The sequence below is a fragment of the Alligator sinensis genome, unplaced genomic scaffold (genome assembly GCF_000455745.1).
Source record: "Alligator sinensis unplaced genomic scaffold, ASM45574v1 scaffold652_1, whole genome shotgun sequence".
In the NCBI taxonomy this organism is placed as follows: domain Eukaryota; kingdom Metazoa; phylum Chordata; order Crocodylia; family Alligatoridae; genus Alligator; species Alligator sinensis.
The window spans coordinates 2407580-2428274 of record NW_005842010.1 but is presented as its reverse complement, the minus strand read 5'-3'; positions in this window follow the sequence as shown (position 1 = coordinate 2428274).

Sequence of the window (20695 nt, the reverse complement as noted above, 5' to 3'; positions counted from 1 at the left end):
CTTGATAATTTTTTCGAAGACTTTGCCAAGGATGGAGGTGAGACTGACTGGCCTATAGTTGCCCGGGTCCTCCTTCCTCCCCTTCTTGAAAATGGGGACCACATTGGCCCTTTTCCAGTCCTCCGGGACTTGGCCCGTGCGCCACGAGTGTTCAGATATTCCTGCCAGTGGCTCTGCAATGACGTCAGCCAGTGCCTTCAGTACCCTCGGATGGAGCTCATCCGGGCCTGCCAACTTAAAGGCATCCAGTTCTTCCAAGTGACTCTGCACCATCTCAGGGTCTACGCATGGTAGTCTGGCGCCCTGCTGCTGCCTCTCTACAACCCCAGTGAGAGACTTGTCGTGCCCCTCGCTTAGGAACACTGAGGCAAAGAACTCATTGAGGAGTTCAGCCTTGTCCCCCCTGTCCATCACCAATTGTTTCTGCCCATTTAGCAGGGGTCCTATTCCTCCCTGGGCCTTCCTTTTACTCCCTATATATCTAAAAAACAATTTCTTGTTGTCCTTTACTTGGGATGCCATCCTCAGCTCCATGGTAGCTTTGGCCCGTCTAACTGCCTCCCTACAAGCGCGAGCAGAGGAGGTATACTCCTCTTTGGTGATCTCTCCCTGTTTCCACTTTTTATGTGCTCCCCTTTTGGCCCGTAGGCTGCCCTGGATTTCTCTGGTCAGCCAAGGAAGCCTCCTGGCCCCTTTCCCTCTTTTTCCTCGCATCGGGATCGTCTTGCTTTGTGTCAACTCAGTATTTTCATTACTTTTGTTACTTATGTTTCTTCTAAGTATACAGAAAGCTGAAAGGGTAATCTTATCTGATTTGTATTCACAGTTTATTCTCAGATGAAGATCCTCTACAGCTCAGTTTTAAATAAACAACTAAACAGAAGCAGGTATGTAAGGTACATTCCAAAATATAATAATTTAGTATAAATTATATTTGCCCTAATAATAAAGAAATAAATATATCATAGATTTTTTTAAAGGAAAGCTCTGCCTAGCCACTTTTTAATTCTCCATCACCTTTTTCCTTTGACACCTAGTGAAAATGATAATCTTTGCATTATGGCAGAAATGTTAATAAATTTAGATGCCAGTAGACCATTAGAGGAGAGAGTTTGTTTAACATGATAGAGAATGCCTTTTTTTGAGCTCCTCCCCCCCATTTGAAACTAAATAACTCTATCTTGACTCTCCAAAGACTTGAACTATAGGATTGTTGCAACAAGAAACCCATTTCCCATGTTATTTATGCTCATTTTATCTTCCTAAGGTAACACTAACACTTTGAATTTCACTTTGAACTAACAAGTAAGAATCACCAATACACTTATAGACTGGGAAGTACCATTCTAAGTAGCACAGTAGTGGAAAGGGATCTCGGAGTCATAGTCAACACAAAAATTAACATGAGTCGCCAATGTGAGGAGGTAATAGTATGGCTAACCGCACTCTGTATTGCATTAGTAGGTGCATCACAAGCAGGTCTAGGGGACTGATACTTCCCCTTTATGCGGCATTGGTGAGGCCACAACTGGAGTACTGTATCCAGCTTTGGATGCCACACTTCAAGAGGGATGTGGATAACCTGGAAAGGGTTCAGAGGAGGGATACTCATATGGTTGAGGGCCTGCAGTTAAGATCCAATGAAGACAGACTGAGGGACCCAAATCTCTTCAGCCTCCACAAGAGAAGGCTGAAAGGTGATCTTGTGGCTGTCCACAACCTTATCATGGAGGTCTTCTGGGAATAGGGGATACTCTGTTTACCAGGGCGCCCCTCGGGGTTACTAGAAACAATGGCCATAAACCGAAAGAGAGTAGATTTAAACTGAACATCAGAAAGAAATTCTTTATGGTGAGGGTTGCCAAAATATGAAATGGGTTTCCAAGGGAGGTTGTGCTTTCCCCCACCTTGGAGGTGTTTAAAAGAAGATTAGACAAGCATCTGGCTGGGGTTACATGATCCCAGCACTCTTCCTTGCCCAGAGCAAGGGGTCAGACGCAGTGATCTAATAGATCCCTTCTGACCCTAGAAATCTATTAAATCTATGAACTAGCCAGTAGAAAGCACAAATCATTGGTATGCTTACCATGGCATAAATATCCATGATTTAACTGATCGTTAGATTCATTTCTAAAGATGTTAAAACATACAGAGTAATCACTAAGCCTAATAAAAAATAAAGCAAATTTTTAAATGAATAATCTTTTCTCTAGAACAGTTAATTCTGATAGACTATCAGTGTTGTAAACCCTAATTTCAAGGGAATTTATCTCAGGTTTCATCAGTAGTTTAACAATCATGGTACAAACTGTCTCTTCTAATAATTTTATGAGTTGATTTGGACACACACCTTAATCAAGCCCACATGATTTAGACAGAGCCTAAGTCTCTTAATCCTGAAGTCTTTGGTTCAGTTCCAGATTACATACATGATGGACTACTGTAATGGACGATTCCTCATACCAACAGATCAATGATCTCAGTTTTGACAGAGACAGAAGGTGTATGGACACATTCAAATGAACAGGTAGAAGGAGAGCCATCCCTGGGGAGGGAAATCGGGGTGACCACCCTGGGTCCTGCACTTTGGTGGACCCTGCAGAGCTGAGCAAAGCAGCACAGGGACTCTGCGCTGCCACCGGCTTCACATCCAACCACTTGGCACTCTCCCCCCCTCCCCGAATCTGCCACTGGCTTCCTTGCATCTGGGGGCAGGGCCCCATACAGGCTGATTTTCCTTGGGCCCCACACCCTGCTCAGATCATCTCTGGGTGGAAGTTTAAGTCTAGCAGTTCTCAACCCTACCAGTAGAACATTGTGTAAATATTTAGGGGTTCAGCTGCATGCTCTACAGATAGGCTATGCTGAGAATGGCATGAAACCAGGAGGCCCCAGAGAACATATCCTAACATGCTTTGCAGCCTCCCCAGTCTGCCAGGAGACAGTTGACAGCACCCAAGGAAACAGGCCATAGCTGATTGGCAGGTGATCCCAGAAGACTACCTCGTTGCTTCCCAAACTCCCCTTATCTCCCATCAGCTGTCAGGATATCAGACTGACTTTTCAGGCTGTTAATTTCACCTCTAAGAGCACATAGTAGTCTAACCACAGTGGCACCAGCTGATAGACCTAGTTCCTGTGTAGGTTGGGTGAGTCTGATTGGGTTAGGTGCTGGGAAGTTGTGGTTGGGTGCTGGTACATTAGGTGCTGGCAGGTTGGGATTTGGTGCTTGTAGGTTGGATGTTGCTGCAGTGGCAGGACTGAGGACTTCATTCCCAGTGGGAGCCAGGTCAGGCCACCATGTTGGTGGGGTGGGTGTTGGAGTCAATGGCAGGACTTTGCCTGCAGTATCATTGGGATTGTGCCACAGAAAAGTCCTACCACTGTGACCAGAGCTGGGACATTGGCTCTGGTGGTGAGGTTTTGCCTGTGGTGCTGCTGGGGCTCTGACCATGGGAAGTCCCACCACAGCACCAAGAGCTGGAGCTCTGATTTTGGTGGTTGGGCTCTGCCCACAATACAGCTGGGACTATGCTGCAGAAAAACCCCATTACCATAGCCACACCTGGCGATCTCAATTTCTGGGGGGTGGGAATTTTGCCCATGGGGCATTGCAAAACCTGCACCCACAGTCCTGCATGTGGAGTTGTCAGTGCAGGGGTCTGTATGCATCCCATGTGAGAGAGAAGCTCCCTCCTAACTTCCCTGCCCCCCACACACATGGCAAATCAAAGCCAGAAGCCACACAGGGCTGCAGGCACTGGGCTCTCAAGTCCTGGAGGAGGAACTTCTCCTACCCTCACCTCAGGGGCATATGCAGAGCTCTGTACCAACGGTCCCAAGTGTAGGGATAAAGTGGCAGCTTTGAAGTGCCCCACAGGGGAGATACTCCTCCATCTCAACACTTAAAAGGTGGTGCCTGCCCCCTACATGTGGGCTATAAATGCAGGATTTGGAAGTGCCCCATGGGGCTATCAAAGATGACACTGGTGGCCACACACAAGGCTGCAGGCACATGGCTCTGAAGTGCCACATAATAGAGGAGCATTTCCTTGTCAATACACATAAAACCAATACCCATGTCCCCCTGGGAATGGAGGAAATAGTGGGGAAAACTCCCAACCTATTTCCCAAAACAGACAGTCTTTGGTTTAGGAAAGAGGCAGGAAGTATTTCACCCTTTTCCCCTATTCCCTACCTTCCCAGGGCAACTTCTGGGGGTACTGGAGCAGCAGGACAAAGCCCCCTGCCTGCTTGTGACACTGGGGGCTCCAGTCTTGCACGTGGATGGCAATGGCTTCATCACCCAGGTTCCAGCTCCTGGGCTTTAAATACTGCCCTGCTGCCTACCAGGGTGGCAGAGGCAACATTTAAAACCTGGGGAGCGGGGTTGTCATCTGCACAATCCAAAGCTGTAGCCCAGCCCCAAAGCTGTCTAGGGAGCAGGGGCAGCCTTGGCCCTGTGACTCAGCTGGAGCAATAAAGTCAGACACTTATTTTTCAGTCTTCTGCTGAAACTACCAACAGTACAATTCAGAAGTGATCAGCAACTAGGCTAAGACAACCTCAATTCACATGGATCACCAAACAAACTCGTTAGGAGGCTGTTTCCAGTTGACTTTAGTGTGGTGACACTTAATGATTTAAAGGTCAGCTAGAGAAAGATTCACTCTGACTTTGATACCATTTCTTAACTCAAGAAAATTCATATGGAGAAATAAAAATGTGAATATTTATTGTTTTATGTGAACTCACCTGAAAAGGTAGTCTGTAGTATAAAAAATCTCATGCATCTCTGAATGAGTTAGCTTATAAGGTGCCACACACTCCTGCCTTCTCCCTACAAACATGTGTGGGTAAGAATCCACCAACTTTTAAATATTAAAATGAACTACTAATAGTTCTATCTTATTTCCCAGGAGAGAGGCATTTTAAAAATATTTTCTTCTTTTTCACTTCAACACTGAAATGTTACTTCTTTTTATACCTTACTTTCTATCTCAGCATTCATTAGAACCTGCTTCCAGTTCTCCCAGCCTATTTGCTGACATAGCAACACTTGTGTTTTGAGTCCTGAAAAAAAAACCTAAAACCATTTTCTCCCATGTAGAGTCAAAACTAAATGTATATTAACTGTATTTCTTATGTCTTGTGATTTGTTTTCCTGAACAAGATTTAGAAAGAGGGAATCCATAACCCAGTCATGATGGAGTTTGCCACAAATATGTAAAACAAAAGGAATTGGCTAAACAGAAGAACAGTAATTTGGATAGATGCATTCTGCAATGTATTCACCGATCTTCTATATGATGAATCCACCTGTCTCTGATCTGCCCACCTTAAAGTGTGATCTGTCTGATCTGCACACCAATCTGTACTATGCCAGTGTACTCAGTAAGCAGCTAAGCAAGGAAAAGGAAGGTGGAAACCATTTAGAAAATGAGTACAATTGGATATAGTTGTGAGATCAGGGAATGTGAAGTCTAATGTAACACATACCAAAAATGAACTCAATTACTTGATCTATCCATCATAAAATAAAACTCTTTCATATATGTAAATACTGTATTTACTCAAATCTAAGATGACCCTGAATTTAAGACAACCCACCCAGTAATTAGATTCTGTACATGGAAAATTTATAATTTTTTCATAATTTTCCATGCATAGAATCTGATTATTGGAGGGCTGTCTTTAATTCATCCCCCCCTTACTGCAGGGGGGTAAGGAGTGGAGGGCAGGTAGTGTGGAAAAGTCAAGCAGTTTTCCTTCTGCTTCTGTCTGCTCCCCACCAGACTTATGTCCCTTCAGGACCCCCCTCCCCCTCCTCCTCGTCTCTACTCTTCCCTGCCCTCCAGCCTTTGATCCCATCTCCCTCTTCTTCTCCTAGGCTAAACTCCACCCCTCCCTTCCAGTTTCTGCTCCCCCCTTCCCCACCCCCAGCCTCTGCTCTCCCCTCCCCCAGCCTCTATTCTAGCATGGGGTAATGAGCACAGTCCCAGCCCAGCCCCTCATAGCAGCCATATAGGCTGCACGCCATCACTATGAAGCTTGGCTGGGGCCATGCTCAGTGCTCCAGGCTGCAGTGTGGATGGAGCCTGCCAGTGCAGAGCAAGGGTAAGGTGCGGAGAGAGAGGGGGGAAGGCAGGGGAGCAAAAGCTGCAAGGAAAAGCAGAGATGGTGAAGTGCAGAGGTGGCAGGGGGCAGGCAGCAGCTGTAGCTATGGCCTTAACCCCAGGTAGGGGCTGGAGCCTGAGCCACAGCATCTACCTGTCTCCCACCATCCTCATACACAATTTGAAGATGAGGGGCATTTACTTCCATGTTAAATGGGGGGTGGGGTGTTAGGGTAGTGTGTTATATTTTATGCTTTAAAGTTACACCTGTTTATAGAGTGGTGACTTATAGTATTGTTTAAGGTTTTCTTTTATATTCAGCCTAAAGTTATATATAGCCTCGTTGTTATCTGAACTTTTGATTTTGCTGGTGTCTGCAATATCAGTTAGCCTTGCTTCTTGCAAGCAGATTATGGCCTTGAGTTTGCTTGCATGGTGTTTCTTTCCTTTTCTATTACTGTGAGAAGTTTTTCTAACACAACATAGTAATAGTTTTTGTTACTAGCTCAAATTAACTGGACTTGGCCCTAACCAGCTGAATCATAGGGATGAAATGATTGGATATGTTAATGAAAGGTAAAAAGGAGACCAATGAACAATGTCCAAAGTAAAACACTGGAAAAAGGACAAATTAAGAGATGTGCTTGGGACAGGTCTGTTGAACAAAGAAATATGCTGACAGAATAAAATATTAACAATATAGTGACTGCAGAGACCAATCCAAAAGCAAGAAGTCACAGAAGTGAAGTTATAAAAGGGAGCAAGAAGTAAGTTAAGTGTGTTATCATCGTCATTGTCATTATTGCCAGCCTTCAACACCTGTCTGGACCATCCCAGCCAACGATGCACCCTTTGCGTCAGGAACTGAGTAGCCATCTTTTCGGTTTAGCAAAGTAAATTATGGGATTGGATGAGATTATTGTACTAAGTTTTTTTTTCTCTCTCGGAGTATAGAAACTGCTAAGATAATACTTGTTGTACCAATAAAGTTAGACATTGATTTTAGGACACTGAGTTGTCTGTGTTCATATTTCACATTCCATTTAAGGCTTAATTGGGCTTTAACAATCCCTAAGCACTATCTGCTGGACAGTGGTGCTAGCAGGGGAGAGGGGAGCCTTGTCTTAAAATTGAGTAAATATGTTACATAGTATCTACATTATACCTCATCAGAAATTGATTTTCAGACAGAACCACTTGAACAATGTTCTAAATGAGATATGTCCTTCCTTGTTTGTGAATCATTTGGTTTCATATACTTCAGGGAAAATTGCACAAGTAAAGTCACCCTGCCACCTGACAGCCTGGCAGTGAAAATAATTGGCATAGTGCTTTAAGGTTCATGGATTCTGAGACAAACTAATAGTACATCACATATTAATGTGTAAGCCTAACAATCAAGTCAGTCTAATGCTGTTGGACCTCTAGGTCAGAATATTATCATTTCTACTGAAACACTGGATCTGGAGTTGAATGCAAAAAAATATATTTATTACTATAAAACATGTTTATTGTGATTTATGGCATGTATGAAAGAGGCATATATTTGATGCTGTCTTCCATGCTTTAATGGCTTAAATTTCTCTTATGTCCTGAGTGATGAGACAAGACAAGAGTGCAAGTTCACAAGGTCTGCTTACTCTTCTTCTGTTTAAATTATTTGGCCTTAATGTTGTTATGCATTGTCAAATAAAATCGAAATATTGCAATAGTTAGGAGTGAACTGACACTTTCCACTTTAATATGAAATTAACCACACAAACATTAATATCAATGTTATTAAAAATAAATCACACTGTAAACATATATTTGTATTCTCAGAAACTCTGGCAAATCATGTACTAGGCATGTAAGTTCCATCATAGTACTATACTGTGGCAATCAGCATGGTTTCTGAACATCTCCCAAAAATGTTGATGTGAACACCTTACACATAGAAAAGAAAGGAGGGACATCAGGAGAGACACCAGCTGACAAACTGTTAGCACAGACTTAGTGAAGGGGCACTTGAAGGGGCTGGATGTGTTCAAATCAGTGGGCCCGAATGAACTTAATCCAAGGGTGCTGAAGGAATTAGCCAGTGTCATAGCAGAGCCACTGGCATGGCTGTTCGAGCACACATGGTGCCCCACTCAGGTCCCAGAGGACTGGAAAAGGGCCAGTGTGGTCCCTATTTTCAAGAAAGGGAGGAGGCCTCACACCATAAGAGATGGGGTCCTAGCCAGACCAATAGTTCTTTTCACATTTTATACACCTTGGCTTATACTCATTAACATTTACCCTGCCTTGTTCCACCTCCGGTTCCACCCATTTCTCCTCCCACTTAAAGCTCCACCCCTGTTTACTGTTTACTTCATTAACATGGAATTGCCTATGCATTCCCTCCCTTTACATGTCTCTCTGCTAAGAGTGCATGCGTAAGACCATGAAATTGGGTACTCTCAGTCACTTGCTGGTTCTTTCTTGTTCTTTGCTGATTTCAGAACCATCTCCAAGGTTTGGCTCCTGTCTTATCTCCTGACAATAGCTGGTGGGTTCCATTTTCTTCCTACATAGCTAATCATACATTTTACACACTATCCTTTTGTTAGGAAACTGCTTGCTTAAGCATTTTCAAAGTTAGTTGCTTTTAGTATATCAACTAGCAGCCTTTGCTGAGACACAGGGAAAAGCCTTTATTCAGCTGCATACTCAGCACCCCCATATTCTATATTGTTACCCTAACATCCAAAATCCAGATCATTACACTAACACTCTCTCACAGAATTAGTATAGCAGCAAAAGAGAAACCCAGCAAATTCTCTAGAGGTCATCACTCTCCCCGCACAATATACGACTTGTGCCTGGCAAGGTAGATGATGCTTTTGGGTTACTCGGACAGAGGGCTGACCTTTTGCCTATCATTGGCAATGAGTGAGAAAGTGCTTAGGCTACTTGCTTTTCAACCTGGGACTAAGCCAGGAACTGGGATGATGGTATTATAGAGTTTTTTGTGTTTTATCATTGGCATGAATATGCAGCTGAACATTAACTAGATGCTTGGTGCTATGGTAGCACTACTAGTGACTTTGCATTTCATAAAAGTCTGGATAAGTGTCACAGATTAAGACTTTTAAAATTTATCTTGGAGACTAGGTATGCTGTTTGCACAGGAAGGCCCTGATTTTTCTTAGGATTTTATCATTTTACTTTGTGCAAACAGTACTGCTTCACAAAAGATCAAAAACTGTTAAAGAAAAGTGAAACACATACTCTAGAATCCTGTGTGTGTCACAAACTAAAAGCAAAGTAGCACATAAAGGAACAAGGTATGTTACTAAACATCTGTTCCAGCAGTGGCAGAGAATTTCATAGTTTCATAGTTGGTAGGGTTGGAAGGGACCTAAGCAGATCATCAAGTCCACCCCCCTGCCATGGGCAGGAAAGAATGCTGGGGTCAAACAACCCTGGCTAGGTGATTATCTAGCCTCCTTTTGAAAACCCCCAGGGTAGGAGAGAGCACCACTTCCCTTGGAAGTTGGTTCCAGCTCCTAGTCACCCTGACTGTGAAGTAGTGCCTCCTGATATCTAGCATGAATCTACTCTCTGTCGATTTATGGCCATTATTCCTTGTTACTCCCGGTACTGCTTGGGGGAACAGAGACTCATCCATAGCCTGCTGGTCCCCCTTGGCCAGTTTGTAGACAGCCACCAGATCCCCTCTCAGCCTTCTCTTGTGGAGGCTGAACAGGTTCAGGTCCTGTAGCCTCCGCTCGTAGGGCCTGCCCTGCTGCCCCCTGATCACGTGAGTGGCCCTCCTCTGGACCCTCTCAATGCTGTCCACATCCCTCCTGAAGTGCGGTGCCCAGAACTGGACACAGTACTCCAACTGTGGCCTGACCAATGTCGCATAGAGGGGGAGGATCACCTCCTTGGACCTGCTCGTGATGCATCTGTGGATGCATGACAAGGTGCGGTTAGCCTTACTGACCATGTCCTCACATTGGCAGCCCATGTTCATTCTGGAATCAATAATGACACCAAGATCCTTTTCTGCCTCTGCACTGATGAGAAGGGAGCTCCCCAGCCTGTAGGTATGCTGCTGGTTCTTCCTCCCTAGGTGCAGTACCCTGCACTTGTCAGTGTTGAATCCCATCCTGTTCTCATCTGCCCACCCCTGTAACCTGTCCAGATTTAGTTGCAGCCTGTCCCTCTCCTCCAGCAGGCCCACTTCTCCCCACATGTTAGTGTCATCCATGAATTTGAACAAGGTGCTTTTCACCCCCTCGTCCAAAGTCACTGATGAAGATGTTTAACGATGCAGGCCCAAGGACCGAGCCCTGGGGGACCCCACTGCCCATATCCCTCCAGGTCGAAAAAGACCAATCCACCACCACTCTCTGGGTGTGGCCCTCCAGCCAATGTGTGACCCATCTGACTGTGTAGGCATCAATGCCTAATTTGTGATTAGAAGCGAGGAAAAACTTAGTTCTTTCTCTCCCCTGCCTCTCCAGGAACAGTGAAGAGCCTAGAAAAGCTAAAAATCATTACAAGAGTGTAACAGCTAGTTTTAGCAAACATCAGGGTACATCTGTGTAAAAAGAAATCAGTGCCCAGAATTTATTTAAGTTACTCTGAGCAGGGAAAAAGGAGTGAGCTTATCAGAAGCATGTTTTGTTTTTCTCTGCAAAGGTACAGTTTAAAAGTTTCCTTTTTAAGATGGAAAAAAGTTTTCCTAGCAGGATTGTGTGTAGTGTGTAATTTCTCATCCACAGTCTTTCAGGAAAACATTCTTAGTCCTGAAGTGAAGCTTACTAGGCTGTACAGCTGTAAAAGAGAGATTTGATGAATGAATTAGTTTGCAAAAAGCAGAGCAAGGAGGCGTCACTGATAAGAGCACATTGTGAAGCCTGTAACCCAGAAAGGATATAGTTAAAATCTGTTAAGGAAAAGGAATACTAAAAGTTAAGTAAAACCTAAAAAAGTGTTAGGATTCTGGAAAGTTGCTAAAAAGAGAGAAAAGGAAAATCTAATAAAGAGTCTGCAGAACCTTAAAGACCAAGTAATCCGGCAGTCCAGAAACAGGGCACAGAAAGAAAACTCACTGTTAGAGCTGCCAGAGCCAGGAGCCTGCGATCTCAACTAACCCAAGGCGGAGGGCAAAAAGCCCAGAAGTCAGAGACTGTGCCCATAAGAAGTAAAGAAGACCAAAGCAGGAGAGTAAAAAGTTTAATCCTAAATATAACCTGAAATTTTCAGCCTCCTAGGTGTGGTTAGTGTAGTAGAGCTACCTCTAGCAGGGTAGGCTCTGCAAAATGCTGCATTATAACCACCCTAGGGAAGAAGCAAAAGCAAATATAAAGCTCCCACCTCCATGTAAGCTACCCTTCATTAACAAAAAGCTAAAGGGAGCATACTCCAACAGGAAAGCCCTTGGTGCAAGCCAAGGAAAAGAGATGTGTGGCATGAAATGCCCAACACTTTAGGAGAAGAACGCTGATGTAAAAGCAGCCATTGTGAAGTGCAAGGAAGAGAATTTTTTTAATGAGTACCAACCTTGCTATAAACCAAGCAATGCCAGCCACAAGCATATGAAAAACTAACCAAAAAGGGTGAGCCACTCTCTTTTTGTTCTTGTATTTTATAGGATGAAATCATCACTGAAGAAGTTTGCTTAGTACAAGAAGAAATCAAGCTTAACTGTGTTATATGTAATGATTGTGTTTTACTAAGTCTGTAAAATGCTGTTATTATACATAATTGTAATGTCAACTATACTAAACTATGAAATGTAAAGCAAAACTTCTTGTTAAGCTATAAAATACCTGAAGAGTCACTAAAGAAATAATACATCAAGCAGAGCATCACCTCCATGACCTCACAGAGTTCAGCCGTGCCAAACGTTAAGAAGGCTACTAAATCATTTGTTTTATTGTTTTCCTTTGTGTCACTTTTTTCCCCCATGTATTTGTTTTGTTTGTGTTAAATTAATGGCTTTTGGTTTGTATAGTAGAAATATTGATTTAATGTAGTTTTATTAATTCCCAAAATTTATGCAAAAATTAGGAACACAAAGTAAAATGATAAAATCCTAAGAAAAATCAGGGTCTTCCTGTGCAAACAGCATACCTAGTCTCCAAGATAAGTTTAAAAAGTCTTAAACTGTGACACTTATCCAGACTTTTATGAAATGCAAAGTCACTAGTAGTGCTACCATAGCACCAAGCATCCAGTTAATGGAACAATATGGAATATGGGGGTGCTGAGTGTGCAGCTGAATAAAGGCTTTTCCCTGTGTCTCAGCAAAGGCTGCTAGTTACAAGGCTAGCTGATATACTAAAAGCAACTAACTTTGAAAATGCTTAAGCAAGCAGTTTCCTAACAAAAGGATAGTGTGTAAAATGTATGATTTGCTATGTAAGAAGAAAATGCAACCCACCAGCTATCGTCAGGAGATAAGACAGGAGCCAAACCTCGGAGATGGTGCTGAAATCAGCAAAGAACAAGAAAGAACCAGCAAGTGACTGAGAGTACACAAGTTCATGGTCTCATGCATGCACTCTTAGCAGAGTGGCATGTAAATGAAGGAAATGCATAGGCAATTTCATGTTAATGAAGTAAACCATAAACAGAGGTGGGGCTTGTAGGAGGAGTTATGGGTGAAACCAAAGGAGGGGCAAAGGTGGAGTAAATGTTAATGAGTATAAGCCAAGGTGTATAAAATGTGAAAAGAACTATTGTTCAGGGCAGGACCCCATCTCTTATGGAATGAGGCCCCTTGTCCAAGGCTGTCTCCATTCTGAATAAAGCTGTTGCGAGCAATGTGTGCTGGTGTTTGCTCCCTGCTCTGCTCTGGCTAATGACTAACAGGATCCATGGGTAATTGGACCATTGTCTCCCTAGTCATTGGGTGCTGCATGGAGTCAGGGTCTAACAGGAGTCAAGGTAGATGTCATCTACCTAGACTTTAAGAAGGCCTTCCATACGGTATCACACTTTGTTGTCATAAATAAACTCACAGGCTGTAATGTAGATGACTACATGTTTCAGGTGGGTGGCAAATTGGCTTAGAGGTCGCACTCAGAGTGGTGGTGGATGAGTCAATATCGACCTGGAAAGATGTGGACAGTGGAGTTCCACAAGGCTTGGTCCTTGGACCAGTGCTATTCAATGTCTTCGTCAGTGACTTGGACAAGGGCATAGAGAGCACCCTGTCCAAGTTCACAGATGATACCAAATTATGAGGCAAAGTTAACACACCAGAGGGTAGGGAATGGATCCAGGCAGATCTGGACAGGTTGGAAAAATGGGCAGAATGAAATAGGATGCAGTTCAACAAAGACAAGTGCAAAGTGCTGCACCCGGGCAAAATAACCACCAACACACTTACAGGCTATGGGATGACCTTCTCAACAGCATAGCAGCAAAAAGGGGTCTTGGAGTCACAGTTGACTTGAAAATGAACATGAGTCATCAATGTGATGAAGTGATCAACAAGGCTAACTGCACTTTTTCATGCATTAGCAGATGCATGACGAACAAGTCCAGGGAAGTGATTGCTCCCCTTTATGCGGCACTGACCAGGCCACAGTTGGAGTATTGCATCCAGTTTCAGATGCCACAGTTCAAGAGGGATGTGGAGAATCTTGAGAGGGTTCAGAGGAGGGCCACTCATTTGGCCAGAGGCCTGTAGGCAAGGCCCTATGAGGAAAGACTGAGGGACCTAGATCTCTTCAGCGTTTGCAAGAGAAGGCTGAGAGGTGATCTTGTGGCTGCGTATGAATTCATCAGGGGAGGACAGCAGGGAATAGGAGATGCTCTATTTACTAGGGCACCCCCTGGAGTAACTAGGAACAACGGCCACAAATTGACAGAGAGCAGATTTAGGTTGGATATTAGAAAAAAAACTACTTCACAGTAAGCGTTGCCAAAATCTGGAATGGACTTCCAAGGGAGGTGGTGCTGTCCCTTACCTTGGCGGTCTTCAAGAGGAGCCTGGACAAGCACATTGCTGGGGTCATCTGACCCCAGCATTCTTTCCTTCCCAGGACAGGGGGTTGGACTCGATGACTTACTGAGGTCCCTTCCAACCCTAACATCTATGAATCTATGAAAGTTTGTAGCTAAGAAAAAGGATAAGTTAAACATCTTTTCTTGACTGTATTGAAGTTTGCAGCTAATTTTTATATTTGCCAGCAATTATTCAGGCCATTGCTTTGGTTTTTGAGTGAAGTTATTTGCAACACATGAATACAGCTGTCTCAGATACTAAATCACTATCAGACTATTAATCAGTGCCCTAATTTAGGAAGACGCTGGAGCATACATTTAAACTCTCTTGTATTGAGGATACCACCTACTGAAGTGTTTAACTTTAACCATGGCCTGAATGCATGCTGACTACAATGCTCTAAGAATTAGTCTAAGATAAACATGTAGTGACCTGAACAAGGATGATTCTTAAATCAGAATGTTGGTAATTACCCTCTTTCTTATTCATATTTAGAAGCATCATACTCCACCCATTAATGAGAATACTTCTTTAGCAAGGCACTACTTTCTGTCAAGATGAGGAACAAAATCAGTCCCTTGTACTCTACTGGAACTCAGGCAGACAAGGTTCTTTGGGTAAATCCAGTATCATTTATTAGACCAACTGAAATAGTTGGAAAATTCTTTTTTGCAAGGTTTCAGGTACAAACACCCTTTCTTAAGGTGAGGAAGTGTCTGCAATTGGCCTGTGCTCTTCTTGGATGGAATAAAATAGAGTCCAGAGGCCACTATGCATATGATAATGCCAGTCAGTGAAAATGGTAATTGAGGCAGTCAATTACCAGGTGGGGGAAATGTAGACCTGGTGATAAAAATATAGCTGGTGAATAGTAGAAAGGTTACATGGTGGTATCAAATGTTAAGCAGGTTGTAATGTGTCATAAATCCAATGTCTATATTTAGACCATGATTTTTTGTATCCAGTAGGTTGATGACATGAAGTTCATAGGCTCATCTGTGAAAGATGTTTTGAAAATTCCCTTTGAGGATTGTAACTGAGAGATTAGAGAGAGAGTGGCTGTCTTGTGAAAAATGTGTTCCCACAGGTAATTGGGTATTCTTGTCTTTGATAGATTTTCAGTGTGTGTGCATTCTGGTACGCAGTTGTTGTTTGGTTTCTCCTACATATTTTCCATCAGGACATTTAGTGCCCTGGATGAGATATAGTACATTTCTGGAGGTGCAGGTGTAAGATCCAGGAATGGTGATGGTTCTGTTGTGGGGTATAGCTATTGTGGGAGTGGTGGAAATGTTAGCAGGTTTTACATTTCTTGTCCTGGCATAGTCTTGAGCCATTCAGTGTGTTTTGGGCCGTACAAAGTTTGCTTCTGGTGATGAGGTTGGTGAGGTTTTATGCTTGTTTAAAGGCTAGGATGGGTGGCTCTGGGAAGATCTTTTAAAGAATTGGGTCTTCTTCCAGTATGGGTTGCAATTGTTTGAGGATTTTCCATATAGGTTCCAGGGAGGGATGATATGTTATAACTAGTGGTGTGCAATTTACAGGGGTTTTCTTTCTGTACTGCAGCAATTCTTCACATGGTATCCAGGTGGCTCTGTGCTCTCTCTCTCTCAGGAGGAGTGTCCTTGTTGAGTGAAAGCCCTTTTGAGATTTGTGATGATGATTGTGGGTGTTCTCCTCAGTGTAAATTCAGTGGTATTGGAGGGCTTGGTTGTAAATTACAGCTTTCTTGGTGTGGTTAGGGTGATTGCTGGTTCTATGTGTCAACAAGCAAAGTGACCCCGCCAGATTATTGCACCAAAGTATTAAGTAACACAACCATTTGTAAATAGTGATGCAGTGGCGGAGTGTATCAGCAATTTGACCCAACATGCAAGCGATGCGTGATCAGAGCGTGATCACCTGTGGTCTAGCCAATCAAAGACCACCTAATGGGCATGGCTGGCTGGCCAGCATGTCCATGGGTTCCAGAATGTACCATCAAGGGAGCCTTCTGATTGGCCAGAAACTTTATATAGGGGACCGCACGCCTTAGTGCGGGGTCCCCAGGCTCTGACTCTCAGGACGGATTGATCACCCGTCTTGGGGCCTGGCCAGACCCCTAGGTCTATAGCAGAAGCTGCTCTGGTCACTCCGAGCATTATAGTTTACTGCCTTGCCAAATCCGGAACGCCCTGTACTTTGTTCCAACCAGACATCGTACTCGTATACTGCAGTCTCCACCCGCCACCCACCACCTGTCCCTTGTTGCTGTATATAGTTCATCGCCTCCAAGTTATATCACCCTTCAAGTTGTGTCGACAGTTCTGTAAGTAAATATCACATTTTATTTCAAACCCCATTGTCTGTGGTGCTTATCTCCATCTCGCTCTTGGCATCCCTGAGCGTGTCTGGGTTGGTGTCACCACCCGGTGCCCCACTTGACACGCAACTGCGGCCTTTTCCCAAGGACCATCCGGGAATCGAGGCCCACACTATGCAGATATGTATGTTGGTCTGTGGGTTTCTTGTATATGGTGTTCTGTATTTTACTATTCTGGATAGTGATTATGGTATTTAAAATGGAAATGTTGGTGTTGGAGTATTAAAGAGAGAGTCTGATGGAGGGGTGATGATTGTTGAATTTTTTTATGGAAATCAATCATAGATTGAAGGTTTTCAGTCCAAATGATGAAGGTATCATCAATATATCTTGAGTATAATATGGGCTAAATGGGGCAGTTCCTGAGGAATTCTTCTTTCAGGTAGGCCATACAAAGGTTGACATATTATGGGGCCATTTTGGTGCCCATGGTCTGGAGGAAGTATTGGTTATTGAAAGTGAAGTTGTTGCATGTGAGGACAAAGTGTATAAATTCAGTAATATCTTTAGGTCTGTATTCTGAGTTGTAATTTCGCTCTTATAGATATGTGAAGCAGGCTTGGCTGCCATCCTGGTGTGGGATGTTGGTATATAAGTTAGTAATGTCCATGGTGGTTAGGAGGGTATTGCTGGGAAAGTGGTCTATGTTTTTAAGTTTTCATAGAAATTTTGTTGCATCTTAGACAAAGATCACTCTTTGGATGACAAGAGGTTTTAGGACTGATTCGATGAAACCCGATTTTTTCTCAGTTAGGGTTCCATGTTTGTGAATACGATAGATCTACCAGGGTTCCCTTGTTTATGGATTTTAGGGAGCATGTAAAAAGTCACTGGGCTAGGTAATGGGGAGATGAAATTCTGAAGTTTTTCTTATAAATGAAAACAGTTAATAAGAAAGGTGCAAGTAGATAGTACTCAAGAATATATACTATAGCTCCGGGACCAAACTAAGATTGATAATGTTTGCTATTGTAGATTTCAGCTCTTTACAAAGCCCACTTTTACAAATCCTACACACTCTAAAAGGACTCAACTATAGCTCTAAACAAGCACAAACAGGGGACAGAGTTTGTTTGCTTTAAGTGAGGCAGACTAAAAAAGTAAGGGAATCCCAGAACCATTCTTCTAACCCCTGGGCTCGCTCTCTTTCTTTCTGTGTGGCACTTTCCCAATTTGTCTGAAAGCAAACCAAATTGTCATATTGTTTGTTTTGCTTCATCAAAGATATGAATGAAATTCAAACCCTTGTTGCCCATTCCCCAAACATATAGAAAAAGTAATGTCCTCATAAAGTTTCTGAAATGTTACAAACCTGATTGGCAGAGGCAAACTCCATAATGGACTACAGTTTATTCTCCATGTCCATTCAGTCTTTCCCTTACAGCATGATTGCCAGTTGTGATGTTGACAAAGTACCCATTAGGCAACTGAGCAATTATAAAAGGGTTGCTTCTTGCCATTACCAAGATGAGAGTAATTGGAAACAGTAAGTGAAAATAGCTTCTATATCTTTTAACCAATCATACTTTACCTCCTGGTTTCCATTAAGCAAAAATAATATTTTCAACTTTTTAAAATCTAGTTGTATTCTGTGTTTTGTACCATATCCTGAAATGTGACAACTTTATTTGTCAAAAGCAAAGCTACAAAATTAATGGATGTTGAGGTTTAAATCCTACATTTAGTGCAGAGGCATTAACAGGATTTTTAAAAGAGTACTTTTCAACCAGGATCTAAGGATAACACAAGTACTAGTTAATGAAAACATAAGGGGAAATGAGTATAAGGCCAGATTGTGACTATGCTGCAATTAGATTCCTGACAGATGTTAAAGTAAAAGCGTTATGGGATCTGATGTGGGATCCCAAGAATTGTGCTTCCTGCCATGCCACATGTGCAGCTGGGAGTTCTACAGCTGGGAGCTCCAATCAGCTGACCTGGGCTCCCAGCTGAAGGACAACATGGTATGCTCCCCAAACCGGGATCTATGATCAGCTGACTAGGGATCCCAGTCACAGGAGTCTTGAAAGGCTCCCATGTGTTCCAGAAGATGGGCATTGGGCACATGTTCAATTAAAGATGCAAGAGGAACTAGCCACAAAGTTATTACACACAGTGCATGTAATAACTTAGTGGCTTATTTTTAATTTTATCACACTTAATTGAATGAATGTGTAGCCAGGTCATTACTTAAAACAAGATTAACTATAATCTGTCAGAGGCCTTACTTTCATTGACTTCATTGGCTACTTACTGCAAGTGATGATATTACAACTGACCTTACATGTATTTCTATTTCTAACATGGATTGAATGAATATTGAACTTTTCTAGGCAAACATGAATTTTCAAAAGATACTTGGAAAAATCTATTTTTCTTACTTCAAAGACACTGCTAACTAAACATTTGGATTAAATTATAAATAGGCTTGTTAACTCCATATGCAATATTAGTAAGCTTTAGACATAATATAAAGTGATTGCAAATTCACTGAGCCTGAATATATGATTAAACAATTCTCCAAAAACCAATGAAAAAATTAATTTGAAAAAGCCAACACATTGTTTGTATTATACTACTTAACATTTCAAACAAACAAACAAACAAAACAACCTCCCCAGAAACCACATTATAACAGAAGTTATACACTTAGGATATATCACAAGGAAAATCAAACTCTGAAACTATCATTTACCTAGAAAAATGGCTGGAAAATACTTCTACAAAAAATAGATGTTTCCAATATTGCAGAAACAACACATATATATTCATTATTCATCTGTTTTCAAATTTCATATGACTATTTCTTCGTGCTTCGGTGCACTAATATTATTTTTCATGTAAGTTCTGCATAGTAGTCCTACAATCAGAATCATTGAATTTCAGTGATGTCCAAGAAGTCCTCCAGAACAATTTTAAAATATGGAAGGTTATTGGCTATGGATTTGGAAATTATTAATATGACATATTTATGGGGCATATCCATCTTAGCACATTTATGGTGTCCACTATCATGCTATCTGAGCAATAGCAACTTTGTGTTTCTATTCTTACAATACCCTTGATACATAGGGAAATATTACCCATACAATATGGAAAAATATGAAAAAATGAGACTAACATCTTAGATTGTAAAAAATATTTAATTGTTTAAACTAAATATTTCTCCCAACAACAGGGGATTCACTATCATTTCAGATATTGGCCGGAGCAATTTGTCCAGTAAGTCCACTGAGAGACATTAAAGATGTGATGGACTCTGATGTGGGATTGGGGATCAGATCCCAACAGTTCCATATTGCTGATGAAGGGGGAGCCCAGGATCATGATTCCAGGCTCCCCTAGCACTAGCGAGTAGCAAGCCTGACTTTGATGTGTTCTCATATCTGGGAGCGCCAATCAACTGATTGGGGCATCCAGCCACAGGACTACAGGAGAGCCCTTAGCTCCAATGCACTTTTGCAGCTGGAAGCCCTAGTCAGCTGATCGGGGTTCCTAGCCAGGGGAGAGCAGGGGAGCCCTTGGAGCTGATGTGCTCCTGTGGCTGGGAGCTCCAAACAGCTGACCAGTACTCCTAGCCTTGGGGAGCACACCAGAACCTTGATGGGCTCTTGTGTGCTCCTGAGCCTGGGAACGCGAGTCACATACTCAATTTAAGGTGTGATGGGAACCAGCCACAAAGGTATTACATGTATTTTGTGTAGTACCTTTGTGGTTTCCTCCCTGTTTTATCACACCATTAATCGAATGAATACTTGGCCACATCACTATGTAAGACACATTTAATAAGTTAATCATGTCTTAATTTCAATGTCTGTCAGGGGCGTGAAAGTTTGTGGAATCAACCTCAGTTTTCCTGAGTCCCAGACTAAAGTCTAACTGATGGACTGTTCTTCCTCTGTATATAACTTTGCATTGATTAGATATACTTCCCCTGTATAATTAACATTCAGATTACACCAATGATACTTATCTTTAGATAATTTTTAAATTGATTAAGCTGCTTTATAACAAGATCCAACCTTGTATGTATTCCAAGTTTTGAAACTAGAGTAAAACCTAAATCATTCATGATTGGGTTGTCCACAAGCTGCTTAATTTATACCTAGTTTCTGAATTAAGAATTTGCTTCTTAACTGTTTGCTATTGCGTTTGGTTCAAACAATGCCACTTCTCTGACAAGTGGTTCCAAAAAGAACTGCCTGTTGAAATAAACGCTGCAAAAGC